At 33.1% G+C, this 22,834-nt stretch overlaps 1 protein-coding gene across 23 annotated transcripts in view; it reads right to left on the bottom strand.

Annotated features, from left to right (window-relative positions):
* Robo2 (roundabout guidance receptor 2) overlaps positions 1–22,834 on the bottom strand; it is a 1,713,446-nt gene that overhangs the window by 1,237,721 nt on the left and 452,891 nt on the right. The gene's annotated exons all lie outside the window — the stretch shown is intronic.

Genomic DNA, 22,834 nt, shown 5'->3' with positions numbered 1-22,834 from the left:
GTGAGCTAGCACTCACCTGGTCCCACAGGCTTTGTTTGCTCAGAGTTCTCCTGTGCGGCGGCCTCTGCTACAGGCTTTCCCCTTTCCAAGCACTGGGAAAGGTGCCACTGCCCCGCGTTGTCAGGCCTGGGTGTTTATTTACAGTTCACGTGGGAAGTGGGTCTTCCCTCCTCTCACAAGCGTCCCCGCTCCTGGTTGCTGGCGCGCCCCGCTCCCGCCAGAGCCTCTCCAGCCCGCCCGGCTCGTTTATTTACAGTCCCGGGAAGGCTTCCCTTCCCCCAGTCTTCAGCGCTCAGGGCGCCCCACCCTCTTTCCAGCGTGTCTTAACTGTTCTTATTGCTTAGTACTCAGTTTCTCTTTTTTTCCCAGGTGGAGGTCAGTCTGTCCAGGGGGCTATGCTGCTCTGGCCCAGGCTTGTCTGTGGGGGAACTGCGGTACCGCGAAGCTCACCTGGTCCGCGTCTTCCCAAGCCGTATGGGCACCGGCCCCGGGGGCCCTCCTCGGTTCTCCGTTTAACGTGAAGTGGAGATTCTCTGCGCTGGCTGGAGGTGTGGAGGGCAAATTTTTTCTTAAGTGTACTTTTGTTACATCCCACAGCTTCTGGTAACTTCTGTTCTTATTTTCATTTGATTCTGGGAATTTCTTAATTTCTTTAATGACCCATTGATCCTTCAAAAGTGTGTTGTCCAGTCTTCATGAGGTTGAATGATTTGTGGTTTTCCTTACTATTTATTTCTAATTTATTCCAATATGGTCTGTTAGGATACAGGGGATTATTTCAATTTTTTTGTGTTTTTTGAGGTTTGCTTTATGGTCTAGAAAGAGTGTGATCTATTTTGGAGAAAGTTCCATGGACTGTTGAGAAAAAATGTTTAATATGCTGCCATAGGATGAAATACTCTATAAATGTTTATTAAGTCCATTTCATCCACAATATTGTTTAGTTCTAGGATATCTTTGTTAATTTTTTTGTCTGAATGGTTTGTGGAAGAGAGTTGGGTGTTCAGAGCTCCCATTATTATTATATCTGGTCTTACCTGTTCCTTTAAGCTCATAAATGATTCTTTTATGAACTTGGATGTACTGATGTTTGATGCATTCATATTTTGAGTTGTTATATCTTCTTGCTAGATTGCTCCTTTTATTAGTATTCATGCTTAAAAAAATTCTATCTCCATAAAGTTAAATCAAAGGTAATGGAAGATTTTAACATATGACTATGGGGGGATATAATCCAACCAAAAATAATTAATCTATTTAGGAGCTACTTTTCAAACATTTGTACACATTTGTCATATGTGGAAAATATTTATCCAAATCTATTATATATTTAAATTTACCCTTCCCCAATTTGTCATATAAATGTACATATATGAATGCTTTGTATATACATATATATAAGAATACAGCATAAATAAAAATGCTGTAAATATAATGAAAAATATTAAATAATAGGGAAATGGTAGCTATGAGTTAGCTGCTTTTAGGAAAAACATTTGGAAAATGTTGGTTATGAGTTAAGCCACTATTAGGAAAAATGTTAGGGAAAAAACTGATACTGTGTAAACCATTTTTAGCAAAACACATTGCCTCTGTGGGTCTTGCATCCAAGATAGCATTTCTAAACTCATTCTGCTACATGATGTGGAACAAAGGGTTAATAAATATGCTTTTGAAATGACTATAACTTGACTTTTTTAAAATCAGATTTGGTCTTTATTTATCTAGATACCTATAATTTCACATTCCAAGTAGATGCAAAATTTCATAAACCCTTAAAAGTTCTATACTTGTCAATGTACATTCAGTTAGTAAAAGATTCTGAAAATGTCTACAATAATAACTAAAATAATAAACTTTAATATATTTCCATTGAATACATATTAATATATCAATGTTCAATGCAGAATTCTCTATACAAGAGCATATTACAATTCATGTTGAACCCTTATAACATCTCAAATGTTATTCAATACTAGAGAAGGGCTGAATATTTGTGATGAGGGGAGCAGAGGAGAACTCTAGCAATATGACAAATATTGCACCAAATATCAACATTTGTATATTTCAAATACCTATAGATCTAAAACTGCATAGCAACTGCCAATTTACATAAAGATGAAGCAAAAGATAATGGAGATTAGTAGCTAGTTCACCTCTTCAATCTTATTTGTCCTAAATATCAGTCTGGCACTGGTGGCCAGTTAGTCAATGATAAGCATATTTGTACATTTGCATATACAGAAACATGTTTTCCAGTTACATTTTGATTTTTTTCTTACTGAAATGAATAGATTTGCTTAAGTTTTTTTGGAGCTTTGTTAAACAAGATAATTTTGCAAGGTTAAAACTAAGCTAAATTAAAGCCATTAAGAATCTATTCACTACACTGCAACAAAAGCCACAGTGTGTTTCATAGGCTTAGAAGAGTTGAATGTTTTGGAAGCTATGCATATTTGGAGCAAAAAAAAAAAAAATAAGGCAACTGGTGGGAAAAGATAAAACAGAATTCTGTCCATGAATTTAATGGCAAAAAACCAAAACTGCCTCTGAGTTGTTACCCATGCCAGCTGAGCCCACATTTCTCAATTCCTTCCCACAATTACTGGTAGGAAACTTATCAAGAGAGATTGGTATCTATATCTGAATTAAGCAAAATGTTTATTCCATTGCTTTTGCATCAAGCACTGAGATAATTTTGATGTAATGAATATTACATTCTTTTTGTTATATTTTTACTATTAGAATGTCAGCCCTACCATTTTATTCTTTCTCATGGTTTCTTTTTCAAATGGCCTTCTGCTGATTATGAAATGTAACAATGTTTCCTTTTAAAACACTTCAAAAAAGTAATGAATATTTGCATATCTGTATAAAAAAGAAAATAGTAATAAGACAAAATTCTTGAGAACTAAGATTATGGTTAATTCACATTTGGAACATCTATTCTCCCAATGATATAATAATTACCGATTGTCCTCATTCTGACACTGTTTTTATGTTGTCCTTTATGTTGCTCATCAGAAATGTTTGCAATAATGGTAAAATGCATCCTTTGGCTATGATTTCATTTGAATTCTCTTCCACCTTTATGCTATTTTGACTATTGATTCATTTTGACATACTGTGTTGACATTTGTTAAGTATCAAACACTTGTGTAGGTATTAGCAATATAATACAAAACATAATAATGACTGCTCCCAGTCTCTTTCTCATTGAGAAAGAAAAGGTATATTTTTTAAAGGAAACACTTAAACAATGTGTAAATTAACAAGAATAGATTTAGATGTTAGAGATTTCTATGCAGAGAAACAAGGCATGGTTTTGTCAAAGTGAAGAGATGTCTATTTTAAATTAGGTGATGAAGAAAGTACTCTTTGGATGCATAAACTGAGACCTGGGACTCAAGAATGAATTGAACAGTGAAAAAGACCAGAGTGGGAAAAAGTACAAAAAGAATAGCTAATGCAAAAGTCTACTAAAAGCAATGCAATTGGTATGCCCAAAGAAAGAAACTCAACACAGTAGGGACATGGCAAACAAGGGAAAAAGGATTCAAAATAAATTTTAAAAGTAAGGGATAGGTGAGCCATGTTTTATAGGGTTAATTGGCCAGAGTAAAATGCAAAATTTATTGTAGGTGCAATAAAAAACTATTGAGTGATTTCATGCAAGTTGGATACAGGATGAAAGTTTTCTAAGGAAATCATCCTGACTATAAATATGGTACATAGCTATAGCACAGAATCTTTTAAATTGGACTGGACATCAATAAGAAGTTATTTATGCTCTGTATTTTCATGCGAGTCACTTTTGGACCACTAAATTCAATTTACACAAATCAAATCTATCATTACTAATAGTAGATTAAAGATATTCAGTTTGGGCTAGAAGTCAGAAGGTCAATACTGGGATTTTCTGTTTACATATATCTGTGAGAAATCGCTTTCTTGAAGACTCCATGCTCTAATTGCTTAACAAAGGGTGTCGTGCAGGATCATCTTGAAGTAAGCCCTCTACCACTTGAGCCAATGACAAGTCCTTTTGGTTTTGGCTCATTTTTGACATAAGGACTCCAGCTAACTTTTCCTCAGGCTGCCCTCAACTTTGATCTTCCTGACTGGGTTTCCCAAGTAGCTGGAATTGCAGATGTGTCTCACCATGACTGGCCTCCTGTGCTATTTTCTAAACGTCAGAAGTATGAAGCAGTGAGAAAAAGAATATGTATTCTTATTACTACAAATCACAAAGAAAGTTATCATCCCTATCTATGTTTCCAATTAATGGCATGGATTGAGTTTTAGAAAGATATATAATCCAAGAATTAGTTATCATAATAAACAACATTTCTGTAGTGTCTGAGATACCAGAGCTACCAAAATTTAGTTGCTTACTTAAAAAAGGCTGACTGACTCCATCAACTCATTAAATATTTACTAAAAATAGAATTTATTTTTGCTAAGTTCAAGAAAGGGGAAATTAATGCTGCAAAATGGAGATATTTTGAATAAGTGCTATGATTTAAAGTGTTCAGAGAACTAGGAATAGAATCAATATTCTATTGATAAAATATATCATACAGTAATATAACTAACTTTTGGTGGAATGGTTAGTTACATCAATTTTTAAAAGCTTGTAACATGAAGAAAACACAAATAATCAGGGGAAAAGAAGTCATAATAACGGAAGGAATGCCAAGAACCTACAATGTATTAGAGAAATAAACCATTAAACTGTTTTCAAAAGGCATGATTAGTTTCCAGATATAATTTGCACATATGCACCACCTGGCAAAGCTAGGGAAAATGATTTCTCCAACCCCCAACCTCATTTCCTATAGGGTACCTCTATGAATTCTTTCCTCTTCAAGTTTGCTTTTGACATTAAAAGGGTGTAGGGAGGCAAAAAGCAAATAGAAAACAGATAAATATGGATTTACAGTGAAGAAACACATGCCTCCCAAAACTTCGATATCGTGGTTGTTAATCATAGTTTCTGATACCTAAATGTGTCCATCACTAGCTTTACTTCTCAGCAAAGAGGTAAGGTATTTTGAAGGACTTTGCTAAGTAATAGAATAATGGACTGATTACCAGATATTCCAAATTTCGTCAACCATATGTAAATTTTTGCATGTCTTTGATTTCTGAACTGCAGATTTTTATATGCAAAATTCAGTAATTGAACTAAATGAAGATTCAGCTCTTTGTACATTCCAAAATCATATGTATCTAGAATGAATCATGCATTAAATCATAAAATAAATGTTTAAAGGCCTAGTCTTTTTCTCTGACTTCATCTCTAGCCTCTTACTCTCTGTACTTCAGCCATATTGACATTGCTCTTTCTGTAACAAGCAACCTTGTTCTGGTATCAGGTTAAGCGTTAAGCAACTTCTGTCTAGAACATTTCCAGGACTTCACCATATCATTATTCAATTCTACATTCAGTTGTCACCTACTCAAAGAGAACTTGCTCAACCACTCTTCTAAAGTACATTTGGTCTTTTATTTTTTTTTATCACTTCTATTTCTCTTAGTATTTGTCATTATCCAAAACTGATGACTGCCCCCCACTATGTTCTTGTTACAGTGAAAGCTCCAGGAGGAGAGCCAAGTGTTGCCATTTTTAATTCTATGCCAATGAACATTACATCTTATCAAATATGAGTGCTCCACTACTCCTCAGTGAATACAGAATATTTTTGTTTACCTGAAGACAGACCTGAAGACAGATGTTCAAAAACAAGCCATTCAAACTCAGATACTTTTTTAACCTTTCCAACTGTCTCAGTTATACTAGGACCTTAGAGACAACTTTAATTTTCCCTTGCTTCATCTCTCCAAATTAGTCTACCATTAAGTTCAATAATTCTTTTCCCAGCCCACATATTAGCATTCCTATACCTATCCCCAGAGAACATTCAACCTCACTATTTTTTTAACCCTAAATAATAATGATATTGCCTAAGATTACCTTTTTGCTGTCACTTGCAGTGATAATTTAACTTGTTGTCACCCAATACCTTACCTGATTTGGCTTATGAATCTCATTTTGTGTGCCAAACTTCACCCAACTTTTCACTCTTTCTAACTCTAGTCACCTCAGTTTAGGTCATTGGTGTCAGTGTGTCAAGATCAAATGAAAATTTCTTCTCCCCATGTTTGTTCATACGATTTTCTGTTCTTTGCATATACTGCTTTACTCTCAATTATCCAAACTCTAGACACCTTCTAAAAACTAGCTCAAGGCTTACGTCAGCTCCTTTAAATAATCCAACAATTCTCAATGATTTCTTCCTTCTATAAACTCCAATTTTAAAACTAAGTAACATAAAATAAATGTGAATTTGATTCAATGCACTCACTTTTTTCTATAAGCAATTGTTTTATGTGGGTATGATTTTCCCAAATAGTTGATAAGGTTCTGATGGAAAGTGGTATATTCTATGCTTCCTGTGTAGCAAATATTAGGTATTCATTAAGTGGATATATCAAGAAGAGATACAAGTCATCTAAAAGTCATTTGGTAGAGGCCTGGAGAAGTAAACTAATGACCACAATTATAATCTATATAGTAGCAGTTTCAAAAATTAAACCCAGAGTGAGTAACTTCTATTCCAGAGATCTTGTAATCTCAAGTTTTCTAATTTATTAAAACCATCTTTTAGACATCATTTATTTGAAGTATCAAAGTGTTTCCTAAGTGAAATCCTAAAGACTATAGAAAATATGTAGTAACTTGGCATATTATTTACCTTCCCTCAGAGCAAAATGTTGACATTATCTGATATTTAAAATAAAATCTTGGAAGAAAGGAAAAGTCACAATCATCAAGCATTAGTATATGTCACAATTGCCCAATACTTGGCATCTTTTTCCAGGTGCCCACTAATATGCAGTAAAGACTTTGCACTGGCAGCCATGTATTGTTTGTCAGGCTTTTCAAGTGTTTCTGAGGATCATGGTCTTCAAGTCATACCTTGAACTGAAATATCTTCCTGCAGCTAAATCACAAAAATGTTATCTGGGTGAGACCTAAACCAGACTTGGGACTTACAGGTCTGAGAAATAATATATTTATGTTGGTTGAACCTCAAAATTTGTGTTCATTTGTGACATCATTGATAGAATAGTAACGCACTGACCTAATTAGAATGTAAATAAAGGGCATATGGAACAGCAACTGATGTTTGTAATGTCATCATTAATATCAAATCTTTTTATTAGCAGTATGAGAGTTTGATTCCAAGGTATCATCACTGAGCCAGGTCTCTGAGCCCTTTGTACTTCAGTTTCTTGAATAAGGTCCTGAGTTTTTGCAAGCCAGTCAGGACCACACCTTCTGTGCAGTTGGGATGACAAGCGTGCACCATTACATCTAGCTTACTAATTGAGATTCAATCTCATTAACTTTTTATCAAGTCTGACTTTGAACTACAGTCCTCTTGATCTCTGCTTCCTGAATACATGGGATTACAGGAATGGGCTACCATGCCAGGCTAATTTAAACTCTTATTGGTCTTACTAGTGTTATTTGCTTATCCTTAATTTTTTGTCAGTTCCAATGTCAATTTTAAAAGCCCCTTTGAAGAAGCTGCCCATCTTTATGACATGTTATAATTGACTATTCATCTAAATTTGCATTAACCCATAACCATCTATATTCTGGACATATACTAGATATTGAGGTTAAAAGGAATATTTAAACACAGATTTTCATTACCTTCCAAGTACTTAAAGTCTAGCTAGCATCTTGAATGTAGAATGGTCAGTAGTGGGAATGTATTGTCTCATTCAGTGTAATATAGGTAAATTTTAATAGCTAACATTCTCTGAATCTCAGCATCTTAAAACGACTTTTAAGATAAAGTTGTATTTTTTTCCTCTGCAAAGTTGACTGGATACCACACACCTTATCTATGATAGCTGAACTTTGTGCCACATATGAACATATTCTCCCAACGACCTTGGCAATAGTGAAGAACACAAAAAAAATAAATGTAGACTTTCTTTTTTTTTGGTGGTTGATATGGGGATTTGAACTCAGGGCCTCACACTTGCTTATCAGGTGTTCTAACAATTGAGCCACTCTGTCCGCCCCATATTTTTTTCAACTAAAGGAAGTCTCATGGCCATTCCAGAACTCAAGAAAAGTTTTGGAAGTATAATCTCTTAAGTATAAGTATAAAGAGATCCAGAGATATTAGTGGGTATCACTAATAATCTGATCCCTTTTGTACATACACTTCCACCATAAACAAATTCCTGGAAACGACTAGCAAACATACAAGCAAAGGTTGGATCTTTTTAGTGGACCTACTTTGTTTGACGTATATTGGAGGATATAGAAAGAAAATTGAATATTCTATAGTCTTAGAATCTGATAGCACTTCTATTGCAATAATGGGAAATACTAAGTCTGTTTGTAATTTGACTGAAAAAATAGCACATTTACTGGAAAGGCTTTATGAACAAGTTATTTCTTTCCAAACATCAAGATTTATATTGTCTTTAAGAAAAAAATGATATATGTGAAAATATGCCTTTTCAATATCTTGCTATATTACTTATACTTTATTTTTCAACTTTGCAAATTGATACTTTATAATGTGAAAAAATTCAAGGATTGTTAAAACAATTTTTGTATACTGTATCTCATTTTGGAGTCATTGTATTTCAGTGTCTAAACCAATGACCAAATTTTTGCCCAACTCATAAATTTCAATCCTTTGCAATTAGTTGAAGTAATAATAGTACTTACAGATTTTATATTCTATCCCATTCAAAGATTGTTTTGCTAACTAGAAGTTGGAGTCCCCCTTTAGATGGTAGTCTTTCATGTCTCTCTTCGTTGAAGAAGGAGAGAACATACAAAAATTAATTTTACTGTCCCAGCGGAAGAAATGAATACAGGTATTGACACTTAGTCTGATTTCTCCAGTTCTATAAGTGTTCAGGGATCCCAGATAGTGCTTCAGTATAATTTTATATTCAATTATACATATTCCAGTGAGTGTTTCAACACAAATTTCTTGTTAACTCTTATGATACCATTGGACACAAGCTAGGCAGCAACACAAAATGGAAGTTTCTTTTCAAGTTTTGAGAAGCTTAGGATTTGTATAATACTTCAGGGACTAACTAAATCCTTTATGTAGGAAAAGTGGCTACATTCATTCATTCATTTTCCACACCCTGACCTTATGGAATAAGAACATTTTAAGAATGGATTCATTCCTGCTCAGAGTTTGGCACCATTGACTGTAATTTATATTCTGCAAAGCACTTTGTCTACAATGACTATTTATATTTTTATACGGCTGGGTGCAGCTCCATGGTAGAGGACTTGTTTTAGCAAGTATGGGTTCTGGGTTTGATCTACAGCACTGCAAAAAATTAATAAATTTACTAAAACAATTTTTTATTATCAGTAGACTTTAGTCGTGTACTACTTATTAACTAAGGCACATAAGAATACTGAAATACATATATCCATCCATAGATAAAGCAAAATTAGAAAGTCAGTGTTTGCTGTATTTATTATATTATCTTGTATTATAATGAATTGTGCTAATATTACCCCATTTTATCTAAAACAGTCCTGTTACTAGTATAACAAGTATGCTCTTTGGGTGGTAATTATACAAGAAAATCATCATGAATGAAGAGATTTACAGAGTTAAGAATTATGGATTGTCTGAACAGTCTCTCTATTCTATCAGTCTTTCCTCATACATCCCAATTCTTACTGTTATTCAAAAAATGGGATTTTGAACTTCATGCATGGATTTTGCATCTCTTTTTCATTCTGCCCTATTTTATTGATCTAACATTAAAAGTTGCTTCCATTGTGCTTTTAACTTACTTAGAAATCTCCATGATCTTTTAGGTAAACATCTGATCATGATAAGAGGCCCTCTTGGTAAGGGAGAAGGTCTATATTCCCATACCACAGGACAGTTTTCAGATTCCTATAGCTCTTAGTGTCAATCCAAGATTCAACAATAAGCAAGTTACACTATCAGTAGTCTTATTTGTACAAAGTAATAATTATTTCTTCAGTCAAAGAGTTTTTTTCTTGAGGTCTTGAAAAAAATGATATATTTACAGAGAGGTAAATAAGGAATATTTGCTATATTATTTTCATTTCTTTAGTTATCTTATTTACTATTGCAGAAGATATTCAAGGAAGTTTTACACATGTAAGAGGAAAATAAATGAAACCATGAAAATAAGAGGAAAAAAAAATCTTATCAGACAAGTAGATAAGCAAATGAGAAATAAGAATCAAACACTGAACAATTAACAAACTTGCAGGACTCACTACAAACTTCTCAATTATAACTCCGAATGTTAATGTTCTGGATACGCCAATCAAAAGACACAGACTGGTCGACTGGATCAAAAAAAAAATAGACAACTCCCAACCATTTATTGTGTACAAGAAATACATACCATTGACAAAGACAAATACAAGCTTAAATTGAAAGAATAGAAAAAGATTTTCCAAGCAAGTGCAGCTGAAATGCAAGTAGAAATTGACATACACATAACTGATTAAGCAGACTTCAAATCAAAATTAGTAGAGACAAAGACTGTCACTTCATACTGATAATGGGGAGAATCTATCAGAAGGATTTAACTATTGTCAACAACACCAAATACTGGCACACCCAGTTGTATAAAGGGAAACACTTATAGACATAAAAGTATAGATGAACCTCAACCCAATAATAGTAGGTGACTTTATTACCCTACTTCCATCAATAGATAGGTCATAAAAGGAAATATCAGAATTAATTGATACTATAGCTCAAGTAGTCTTAATAGTCATCTACAGAATATTCTACCCAACAGCCACAGAAAACACATTCTTCTCTGCACCCCATGGAGCTTTCAGAAAGAAAGAAGTAAAAATGAAAACAAATGTAATAAAATAAAAGAAAATTGAAATAACTTCCTGTATTTTATCAGACCAAAATAGAATAAAACTAGAAATCAACAAAAAGAGAAGCTACAGAAAATATTCTACCATACAGAGAATGAACAACTTAAACAACCATTGAAGGAGTAAGGGAGGAAATAAAAAATTTCCTAGAACAAAATTAAAATGAACACACAATTTACCAGAACCTTTGGGGCACAGAAAAGACACTGCTAAGAGGAAAGTTTATAGCCATGAATGTCTACATTAAAAATTAGAGAAATACCAAATAGATATCCTAATTATGCATTTCAAATTCTTAGAAAGACAAGGACAATCCAAACCTAAAAACAGTAGATGAAAAGAAATAATACAGATCAGATGATATGATCTAATATTTAAAGGATCCTAAAAACTCAACCAAAAGACTCTTCACTCTAATAAATATTTGTGTCAATATACCAGGTTATAAAACAAGCATTAAAATATCAGTATAGTCTCTATATACAAATGGTCAACAGACTGAGAAAAAAATCAGGAAAACAATCCTATTCACAATAACCCAAGAAAAAATTAAAGACCTAGGAATAAACCTAAGAAGGTAAAATACACATCTGCAATGAAAAACTGTAAAATGTAGAAGAAACAAATTAAAGAAGAAACCAGAAGGAAAGATTTCCCATGTTCATGGATGGGCAAAATTAATATTGTGAAAATGGCTTACTCCTAAAAGCAATACACAGATTCAGTGTAATGGCCATCAAATTTCCAATGACATTCTTCACAGAAGTGATCTAAAAAATAATCTCAGGGCTAGAGGTATGGCTTGATTTAAATGTTATAAAATTATACTTTTCCATTTTGCCTAATATAGACTGAATATTATTGCATATACTACACATTTTTATAAGTAAAACACTCTACATAATTTTATGCTAAAAGCTATATAAACTTCTTATTCTTGGCAAGTAATATAATTGAATTCAAGGACAATTTCAATAATTAAAGGTTCTTGCCTTTCATGATTACATTATTATGTAATCTCCTGTAATTTCACTTCATCATTCAATCTGTATTCTATTCCACTGGCACACAGAGTTGCTCCTCCTGTCAGCAAACAGCACACTCAACTAGTCTCATTTCCATCATTTTGTGCATATGGTTCCTCTGATGAGGATAGCTTCCCCCCTCCCTCTGCCTACTCACATTTTATTTATTTTAACATCAACGAGAGAGAACTTAGGTAACTACTCCCATCATCATTGGCTTATGTCACCTTCAAATTCCTCCATTTTCATCTGCAGTCTGAATAAAACTAAATAAGCTCTGTATATTTGCTATTTTTGAATTAGTTTTTCTCTTCTCAACTACATTACATGCTTCCTGAGGGTAGATACATATGCTGAAATTCTCTTGCACACAGCCTAATACTTGATAAATTATATTAGATCATTAATTTAAATCAAACTTCTAAACTAATATAAATAGCTTTAACTTCCTGTTTCTTTTCCTCACATCTCTCACTTAAATACATCCCTATTAGCAAGTTCATGAATGGACTCCCAAGTTCACACTTGCCAGATGCATAACACAAATGTGAAAAAAGACTCCCAAAGGCATCTCTATCCAGAGCCAACTCACATGCTTTTCTCTATTCCTATGATTTTCAGTTAATTTTTTCTTCATTTTACTAAGGTTAATTTCACTGTTCCTCTATTTCCACCTTTTCTTGTTCCTTCTCACAACAAGGATATATTTCTTGAACTTTAGAGAGTTTTATTTCTAATAAGAATAGGTATGCAAATAGAAATTGGCCAAAACTCATAATAATGAAGATGCTAAAGAGAATTCAAAATCCTAAAGTTCTTCATAATAATTGTTAATTCCCCCAAACCAAACTGTTCCTCCTGCTATTTCAGATTTCATACTGTAATTTCTTCCATACTTTTTTGTTTTTGTTATCCTGGGCATTAAAGTGCTCTACCAATGAGCTATAGTCCCAAACCTTGAAATTTCATTTATAAAAATATGAATAAAAAGTATCCAAATTTTTTCTAACTATGATTCTATCTTTAATATGGAAATAGTTCCCTACTTCAATGAGAGCATTATTTCAGCAGTTCTGAAATAACTTCAAAACAATTTAACTTACTTAAAACATAAAAGGTCCTTGAGTTTTGTATCCAGGTATTCTTATCCAATAAGTCTGGAATGGAGCCTGGACATCTTTATTTTTAACAAGCTCCCATGGTGATTTTGATACTCACAAGTGTGAGAGCTGGGGAGTAAAGCATTTTACTGTTAGTATAAAGCAATCCCTGTCACTTGTTTGACACTTGACAGAATGTCGAATTGCTACCTCTGGAAGTTCATAATATATCTTTACGTCCAAACCTCCCCACATAAAAATGTGTATTTCAGCCAGACCTTGTTTCTATAACAAACTGAATTCAGTTATAATTCCACTCAAGAGTTTAGAAAGAATGTGGGTAGCAATATTGTTATTACACAAATCTCATTAAACTATTTCCCTTTCTTAAGCAAGAGAAGCCTTGTGAAAGTCATCAAAAGTCAATTCCTCTGAGGTGCTTTTAATCCCAATCTATACAAAAATAGAACTTGATAGATTTAATTGTACCCAGTTATTATAAAATTTCAGCAAATATTCTGACATTTTAATCATATCTGCATTCCTTAAAACAAAAAATGACTATTGATTTTTATTTCTTCATGATGTGGGGGAAAAAAACCCTGTCAATCGTTGCTTCAACAATTTTCTGGAAGCTACATGATCAATAAAATGGGTAGCAATTCTTTTATATTTTATCATCAATCCAGTGTATACTCAGTCATCAATCACACTTAAAAATAGATAAAGAAGTAACATTCATCTCTATTTAGGTTAATAGGAATTTATTTACAATGTTTATGTTTATATGTTATAAACAAAACAATTTAAACAGATATCTGAATTATATAATTCATGATATTTTCAAGTTCACTATTCATGTACACAGACTAAGTTACAAGCCTCAGGTCAGTTCTGGAGAAAAAAATGGAAACCAATTAAAGCAAAATTCAAATACCCACTAGATATTTGTCTAAATAATTCTACTTCATAGGAACACATTACAATAATGTAACCAAAAGTATATATGAATTTTCTAACATGAATTAAGATCTGCATTATTAAAGTCAAGTACATTGTTAATAATTAAGGACAAATATACACAATAAAGAAAAATGCCATATGGGAAGTAAAACATCATAATATTAGGACAAAAACATCTAATATCCCAGAATAAGATTGTTCAGATATGTAATTTTATTATCTATTTACAGTGCTGAAGGGTTATTTTGGGGGAAATATAAAGTCTACTGTCTTCCTAACATCTTATTTTAAACCACAGACTCTCAATGTTGCAATTTTTGTCTTAGTTTTCAAGAAAGCATTTATCTTTACTATTTTATTATTAACCTTTTTACAACAAATGCTTCTATCTATCTGTTAAGATGGAAGTAACAAAAGCATGAAAGAAAATGTTACAGAATTTCTAATTAGAATAATGGAGTTATCATACAATTTGATCCAAACTAAATAAATATTGTATGCACTTATTTTTTCCATTTTAAATGAGTTCCATTACATATGTGAAGTACATACTAACTTTGTGCACTGCAGACATTATTTTTTAAAATTAGATCCTAAACTGTTTTTTAATTTTTTATTTTTTTCCTTCATTGTTGTGCTGTGTGGGGGTACCTTGTGGCATTTACAGAGGTTCTTATAATGTATCAAATATATCATACTTTAATTCACCCTCTCCACTGCTCCCCCTTTATTTTCCCCTCGCCCGATTCATGAACTAATTACAACAGGTATCACTATTGCAATTACATACATGTGTACACATTTTTTTGCACTATATTTACCCTCCTACCCCCTTTGCCCACCTCCTCCCCCCTGCCACTGGTGCCAACCCTCCCCCTTGGGCGGGACCTGTTCTGCCTCCCTTTTCTCCAATTTTGCAAAAAAGAAAAGATAAAAAGAAAAACATGACATTTTTGTTTATTTGAGATGAAGGTATATACAGGGAATTTCCTTGTGATATTTCCATGTTGTACCCTCAATTGGTTTATCGTCTCTATCTGCATTCTACTTTAATCCTTTTCTTATGGTGGTTTTAGCTGGTTTAAGATTTCTATATTTGTTCTTGTATAGAAGTTATATCATCCATATCTAAATTCCTAGATTCCTTCTTTCACCCTACCCCTCATGTGCATGACCTTTTCTTAGTGCGGCCAGTGTTTCATGATTTGCTGCTTTTGTATTGGGGCTATGTTCCATATATGAGAGAGAACATGTGCCTTTTGGCCTTCTGAATCTGGCTAACTTCACTTAAGATGATGTTCTCCAGTCCCAACCATTTACTTGCAAATAACAAAATTTCATTATTCTTTGTAGCTGAATAAAATTCCATTGTGTATAAATACCACACTTTCTTAATCCATTCATCAATAGTAAGTCATCTTGGCTGTTTCCATAGCTTAGCTATTGTGAATGGGGCTGCAATAAATATGAGTGCGCAGGTGTCTTTGTTGTAAGCTGACTCACATTCCTTTCTTTGGGTTTACCCCTAGGAGTGGTATTTCTGGGTCATATGATCGTTGCAGACATCATTAACAGCTGAATAACACATTCACACTCTTAGTCTCAAAACCATTTTCAGCAAATTACAATTGGCAAATATTATTCATCAACTAGGATTGAGAACTGTTGTGAATTGAAATCTATAACCAGGGTATGCTACCCTGTTTAATCATTGAGAAACAAATGTTGTATCAATAATAATGATAACATGTACATGTAACATCTGTAATACTTATTATAACTAATACTACTTGAATGTTTGTTATTTACTAAGCACTAAACTGAAGGCTTTACATGGATTATCTAATTGAATTTAATTCATATCTTTTATTATCCCTATACTTTAGATTTTTCCCTACATAGTACATATCACAAGGTGATGATTAAAATTACCTTACCTTGTATGAAGTAGACATCTCTGTAGACATTCAAAATCACAGAGGACACATATTTCCCTTATGACTTTTAATTCTGATGTGACATGAGTAAGGTATATTGATGCAATATAATTAACATATGCTAGAAGTAGCATGTGGAAGAAGTCGGAAGAAGAGGTAAAATAAGAATTATCTCAGGGATCTATAATAATTATTCACAGAGCAGAAAAGACAGAACTGGCTCCACACTTCATACTTATAGGGGATGAGAATGCCAGGTGAGAGAAAACACAATAAAAAAATGAAAATGAAAAAAAAAAGTTGTCTAGGAAAATGATTGTTAGTTTACAGTCAACATTACTTAATATAGGCTAACATAGTCAAGAATAGGTGAATTTTAATGAGTTTTATCTTAGATGCATTATGCAGCATAGTTGCGAAAATTTCATTTATAGCTATATTGTGTAAGAGGTGAAGCTAAGTCTTTAACATATATCTCATGTTTTCTTAAGTTAAAATCATATGAAATTTATTTTAAAAGTCACTTTCAAAATATATAAGCACAATAGCTTACATATTGTTGTGGTTTGTATATATAATACCTTAGAGACTTGTGCATGGGAAGGTTGGGCTTGGTTATTAGATCCAATCTTTAAGAAGTGATTGGATCAAGAGGGCTCTGACTTCATCCACGAATGAGTTCACTGATGCATTTGTAGTGTAATAGCATTATTGGGAGTTACGGGAAAACCTTCAGAGGTGGGACATACTTGCAAGTAGATCATAACCTGAAGGGGTTATAGCTTGTTCAGGGACCTTACCCTCTCTCTCTCTGCTTCCTGGCTGCAATCACACCAGCCAGCTTTGCCTGTTCACCCTGCTGCTGTACCTCACCACTGGTCCTGAAACAATGGAGTCAGCCAACCACATACCGAAACCTTGGAAACCATGAGTCAAAATGAACCTTTCCTCTCTTAAGTTGATTTTTTTCAAGTATTTGTCACAGCGACAGAAATACTACCACATATATCTCACTGTATTTACTACAATCATGAAAACAATCTCAATATTTTAGGCTTAAAGCATTGGAGGATCTTAATATTATGAAAAATATGAGACATTATGATGATAGTTTTTCTTAGTTTGAATTAAATGTTCATACTCAATAATTTGTATGTGTTGAGTGAGTTTGTGTGTATGTGTAGGTATGTGTGTGTGTGTCTATTCACAAGTGCATGCATAGAAACACATTTGGTAAATTGTAATTGTTAAATTCTTATGATACGGCCTAAATAAATATAAGTAACATGTTTAAAATTAAAGTCATTCATCCAAAATCATTTCTTTATTTTAGGCCTCAACCTAAAAGAGATTGGTAAAAAACAAAAATTGCTACCTTTATAAGGGATATTTAATTTTAGAGAAGAATGGCAGCAATTTGATTTCAGAGTAGAATTCTGAAAATACCACACTACAAATAGCAATGGATATGATTTCCCAAGTTAAGATGCATACTGAAACATAGAAATGTATTCTATCATTAGATTTATGTTCTAGTGGAACCAAATGAGAGAATAAAACTTATGTCTACATGTGATCTATGAAAGTTCATTTTAATATATATATATGTAACAAATGAAATTAGAAAAGTGAAATGTCAAATTACTGTCAAGAAGAATTATCTTAACTTGTATTTATATGCATCTACAAACCACTAAATCTGAAAAACACCTTGTCTTTTGGATATAATGTATGCCTTTTATTAAAAAGATATAGCATTGAAGCATTTTATGGATCCCTTTTTATCAGTGACAAGTTGAGCACAGATTTATAAAAACAGAGCATGTAGACTGAAATGCACTCAAGTAATGTATTTGGAAAATGAATCTCAACAAGAAACCATAGTCTAAGATGGTATCTTTCTATTGTTTTCAAATATCCTGTTCATAACTCAAAAATGGTTTCCATTTGAAAACTTGTAGTGGTGATTCTAATTCAGTTACACTGATACACTAATCTAGAGCTCATTTTTAAAAAAAAATCCATATTTGTGCTCTGATGTAGAATTTTTTTCTTTAAGGTGTATTATTACATATTCATGAGTAATTCTCAGATCTCAGCTTCATTTTTTGAAGATATTCTATAGGCATGAATTGTGAGATTCTTGATTTGGAATATGAGTTAATATTACAGTCAATAAGTTTATTTTGCATTTGGTTATATGTCAATACTAGTTTGAACACCCAAAATGAAGTTTAAAGGTAAATTCTAAATGAAACTTAAGCATGATACAAGTAAATTTCTGGGGCTTGCATCCAGGGTTTCATGCTTGATAGGCAAATGCTGTACTATTTTAGCCACACCACTTTAGGTTTTTTTAAATTAATTTTTCAGATAAGGTATCACTAACCTGTACTAGAACCACAATCCTCCTGACCTCTCCCTTCTAAGCAGATGAGTTTACAGGAACCCCACCATGTCTCACCAAGTTATAACATTTTTGAAATGTGTTTTCTTATTTTAGAGCAATATATTTTTAAATTTTTGTTATCATTTTATATAGGTCAATTTTTGCTGTCTTTAATTTTACTGTTTTTCAAAAATTAAATTAGCCATTAGAGTTACAGTTTGGATTTTAGTAGTTCATTAATGCAAATGCCCTGTTTAGAAAAAAATGTTTTATAGTATATAATCAACTTATCTATAGGCACAAAATTAAAAAAGTGTTTTTTGATGTATGGATGGAGGAGTGAATAGATGATAAGATGAATGAACAGTTGGAAAAATGCATAAAAATTAGGGTTATCAATTAACATTAGTGTTTCAAGAAAATAACATTCAAGCTCAAGACCAAAAAAGCAAGGCATTTTCAAAAATTGCAAGAATTGTAGCATTCGGTTTACAAAGAAAATAGATTGTTGTGGAACAAAGGAAGTTTGAGGACAGAGCAAAACACATAAATGCAAGGATTTGGTAAAATTTTCAGTCATTGAGTTTATAGTTTTACATTAGTGATGACACATTTCAATCATTGCACTTGTGATAAGTTAAAATTACATAGAGTGATCAGACACAAAGGAACAACTGTAATAAAGAAGCTTAAGACAGAAAATATTTCTCATGCACTGTAGTGCACTTTTTAATGCACTATATTTAACACAATATATTTACTCTAAGAAACCTTATCTGAGTTTTCTGTCTGAAATTTTCTCTGCTGCTGGTAAATGGTGATATCGTATTTAGATTGATCCTTCTAAGGTGATATTTTCACTCTTTCATCCATTTGCTTCTAATTTTATATGTGATTTCCCTTTGTCTTAATGATAAAGCCAACATTTTTTAGGAAGAAATGCAAGAATCTTCAAGCTGTGGCCTTTTTGCTATGCCTTTGTCCTGCATAAAATGGACATGGTGCACCAACAACAGGCGTTGGCAAGGATGTGGAGAAAAAGAACCCTCATGCACTGCTGATGGGAATGCAAGCTAGTGCAACCACTCTGGAAAAAAATTTGGAGGCTTCTTAAAAATCTAAACATAGATCTGCATATGATCCATCAGTCCCAGTCCTGGGGATATACCCAAAGGAATGCAACACAGGTTACTTCAGAGGCGCCTGCACACCCATGTTTATTGCAGCACTATTCACAATAGCCAAGTTACAGAAACAACCAAGATGCCTCACTGCTAATCAATGGATCAAGAAAATGTGGTATTTATACACAATGGAATTTTACTCAGCCATGAAGAAAAATGAAATCTTATCATTCACAAGTAATTGAATGGAAATGGAGAACATCATTCCGAGCGAGGTTAGCCAGGCTCAGAGGACCAAAAATTATATGTTCTCCTCATATGTGGACTTTAGATCTAGGGCAAATACAGCAATGTTGTTGGACTTGGGCCACATGACAAGGCAAGAGCACATACGGGAGGTATGGGGATAGTTAGTAAACCCAAAACATGAAAGTGTTTGATGTCCCTACTCCAGAGGAGCTAATACAGTAACCTTAAAGTGACAGAGGTCAACAAGAAAAGGGGATCGGGAACCAGTGTAAAGATCAGTTAGAGATGAATCAACTTAGGTTGTAACATATTTGTACATGGAAGTAACACTAGGAATCTCTCTGTATAGCTATCCTTAATTCAACTAGCAAAAATGCTTTGTCTTCCTTTTATGCTTATGTTTTCTCTTCAACAAAATTAGAGATAAGAGCAGAACAGGCTCTGCCTGGAAGCAAGAGGGGAGGGGGGAAAAAGGAGGGTTGGGGGTAGGGGGAAGAAATGACCCAAACAATGTATGCACATGTGAATAAATGAGTAAAAAAATGGACATGGTGCTTTTTGGACATCCAACAGACCTTCATTCACCTGTTACACATACTCAGGAACTGTCCAACTTAAACTTTCTCTTGACTTTTAATTGAACGTCTATGAACTTAAACAAATGGCATAATTTTTTGATCCACTTTTTTCTCCTCTATGAAATAAGAATAATACTTGTAATAACTTTTTTATTAGTTTGTTTTAGAAGCTTAAATATACATGACAATTCATTAGTCTGGCATGTTCACTGAACAAATGTTTATAGATTGTCTATTATGTGCAACACAAAATTTTAGGAACTAGAGATAGAGAAGAAAATTAAAGGCAAAAAAAATCCTAGCTTTCTTGGATTCTAGTAAATATTATTTTAAATAAATATTCATTCCAAATATAATTTATAATAATTCTTGTAGACTTGACTTAAACATCCTTTCTTCCAGAAAATCTAGCCTGACTCCCAGCAGTTTTCTAAGGTGACCCCTTGCTATAATTTGGATGTCTTTGTCCCTCCCAAAATTTGTGTTGAAACTTAATTCCCAATGCAGCAATATTGAAAGATGGATCCTTTGGGAGGTGATTAGGAATAGATGACATGGAAGTAATCAGTGATTTTTAAAAGGCTTGGAGTGAAGTATTTAGGCCCTCATGGCATCCTACCATATAAAGATATAGCAACAAGCACCATCTTGGAAGAGCAGCTCTCAGAAGGCACAAAATGCTATTACCTTGGTCTTAGACTTCTTAGGTGCCAGAACCATAAGAATAAATTTCTATTATTCATAAATTATTAGGTCTGTAGAAATTTGTATAGTGGCATGAATAGACTGACATACTCCTACCTGCTCTCTCTTTAGACCCTGTGTTAACACCTCACAAAGCTTTTGGGAAATAATGGTGTGTGCCTTTCAGTATTCCATTAACAGAATCAGAACAAAACTATCCCAAATTACCTTAACATCTGCCACAACAGTATCAACATTGAGCAAACTGTACTCATTTTAAAGAAGGGAACACAATAATAAAAACTGTTAAAATAATGTATATCAGTTTGTTAAAAAGCCATCTTTAATAATAAGGGATGCAACCTCAATGAAAGCAGTATATTTTGTTTGCCTTGCTCCTTCTTAGACAATAGATGTTCAATAAATATTTGTGGAAAGAAATAAGGAAGAAAGGAGCAAACAATAAGAAGAAAGGTTTTTTTTGATATTAAGATAAATCTTTGTTCTGAGTGTACCTTAAATAAATACATGTTTATGAAATATATATATGAATATATTTTTATAAATATAATGCATATATGTTAAAAGAATATATAATACATATTTTACTATATATAAAATGACTTTACATGGTAATATGTGGTGGGTGGGTTATTATGACTTTTATCTAGGGAATAAAGTTATTCTAAATTTAAAGATGTACTCATTTAAGACTGAAAATCAAGAATAATACAAAGTTTGTTCACTAAATGATCAAAGAAAGTAGTCAGTATCTTACTGCTAAGTTTCTACCTACCTTCTCCACATTTAGTTCATAGTAGCTTATGTTGTACAGGCCATGAAAACTGACTCATCATTATGCCAAATAGTTGCAAGTCTAAAACTCATGGAAATGAACAGTCATATTGCAGAAGTGGTATGATCATATGGCAATAAGCTTAATCTCTTCACTTAAATTGGTCTTTTTCTTTTTGCTGTTCTTTCTACTGAGAGAAATTGATTCAACTATCTAGATCAAAGTTTATAAGAAAGAATAAACTAAAAGCAACAACATTTTGTGGGTGAGGAAAAAGATAAAATATTGAAGTTGACTGCGTATGATTCCAGGAGATTGGAAGGGTGCCTAAGTTTAACAATTACATGTTTATGCAAGTTCTATTTTCATATATGACCAGCTATCTCCTTTGGCTTCCCATACCAGTCAGATAATCTTTAGACATCCAAGAGCTGTTCTAAGTAAAGCTCTATGCTTCAAATATTTGCAGGGATCAGGTAACTATAGTAGGTAACGAAGAAGTTTGCTGTGTCAACTAACAGCTTTGGTCCAACGTCACCCTCTCAGATATGGGTCCATTTTTTAAAGGGTATAGATACTTAAGAGAATTGAGTAAAGAGTTTTTCCATGATAGTATCTGATATTTAACCATTTAAACATTTAAAACTTAATGAATTTTTAAAAAATGCACTTTGAGGACAAAATGATATAGAATTGAACTATGTTCAATGACCTGGACTATAAGAAACTGGGTGTGTATGCACACACACACACACACACACACACACACACACATACACACAGGAATACCAACATTTAATTTTCCATTTTTAGTGCTTGATAGTTCTTCCTTGAAGTGCACATTGTCCAGTTTAAGCTTACTTATGTCTCTGCTTTTCCCTTCTGAAATATTCTCATGACAACAGCATGGACATAAGGAATTGCTGAGATAATCTACATGGATGAAGGTGATCATAGACCCAATAAGCCACCAATGACCTGTTCTTGTCTGTAAAACTAAGACTAAAGTACTTACTGAGAATCAATAGCATGCTAGAA

The sequence above is a fragment of the Castor canadensis genome, chromosome 5 (genome assembly GCF_047511655.1).
Source record: "Castor canadensis chromosome 5, mCasCan1.hap1v2, whole genome shotgun sequence".
NCBI classification, from domain to species: Eukaryota; Metazoa; Chordata; class Mammalia; order Rodentia; family Castoridae; genus Castor; species Castor canadensis.
The sequence above is the reverse complement of the archived record's forward strand: the minus strand, read 5'-3'. Positions and strand labels throughout refer to the sequence as shown.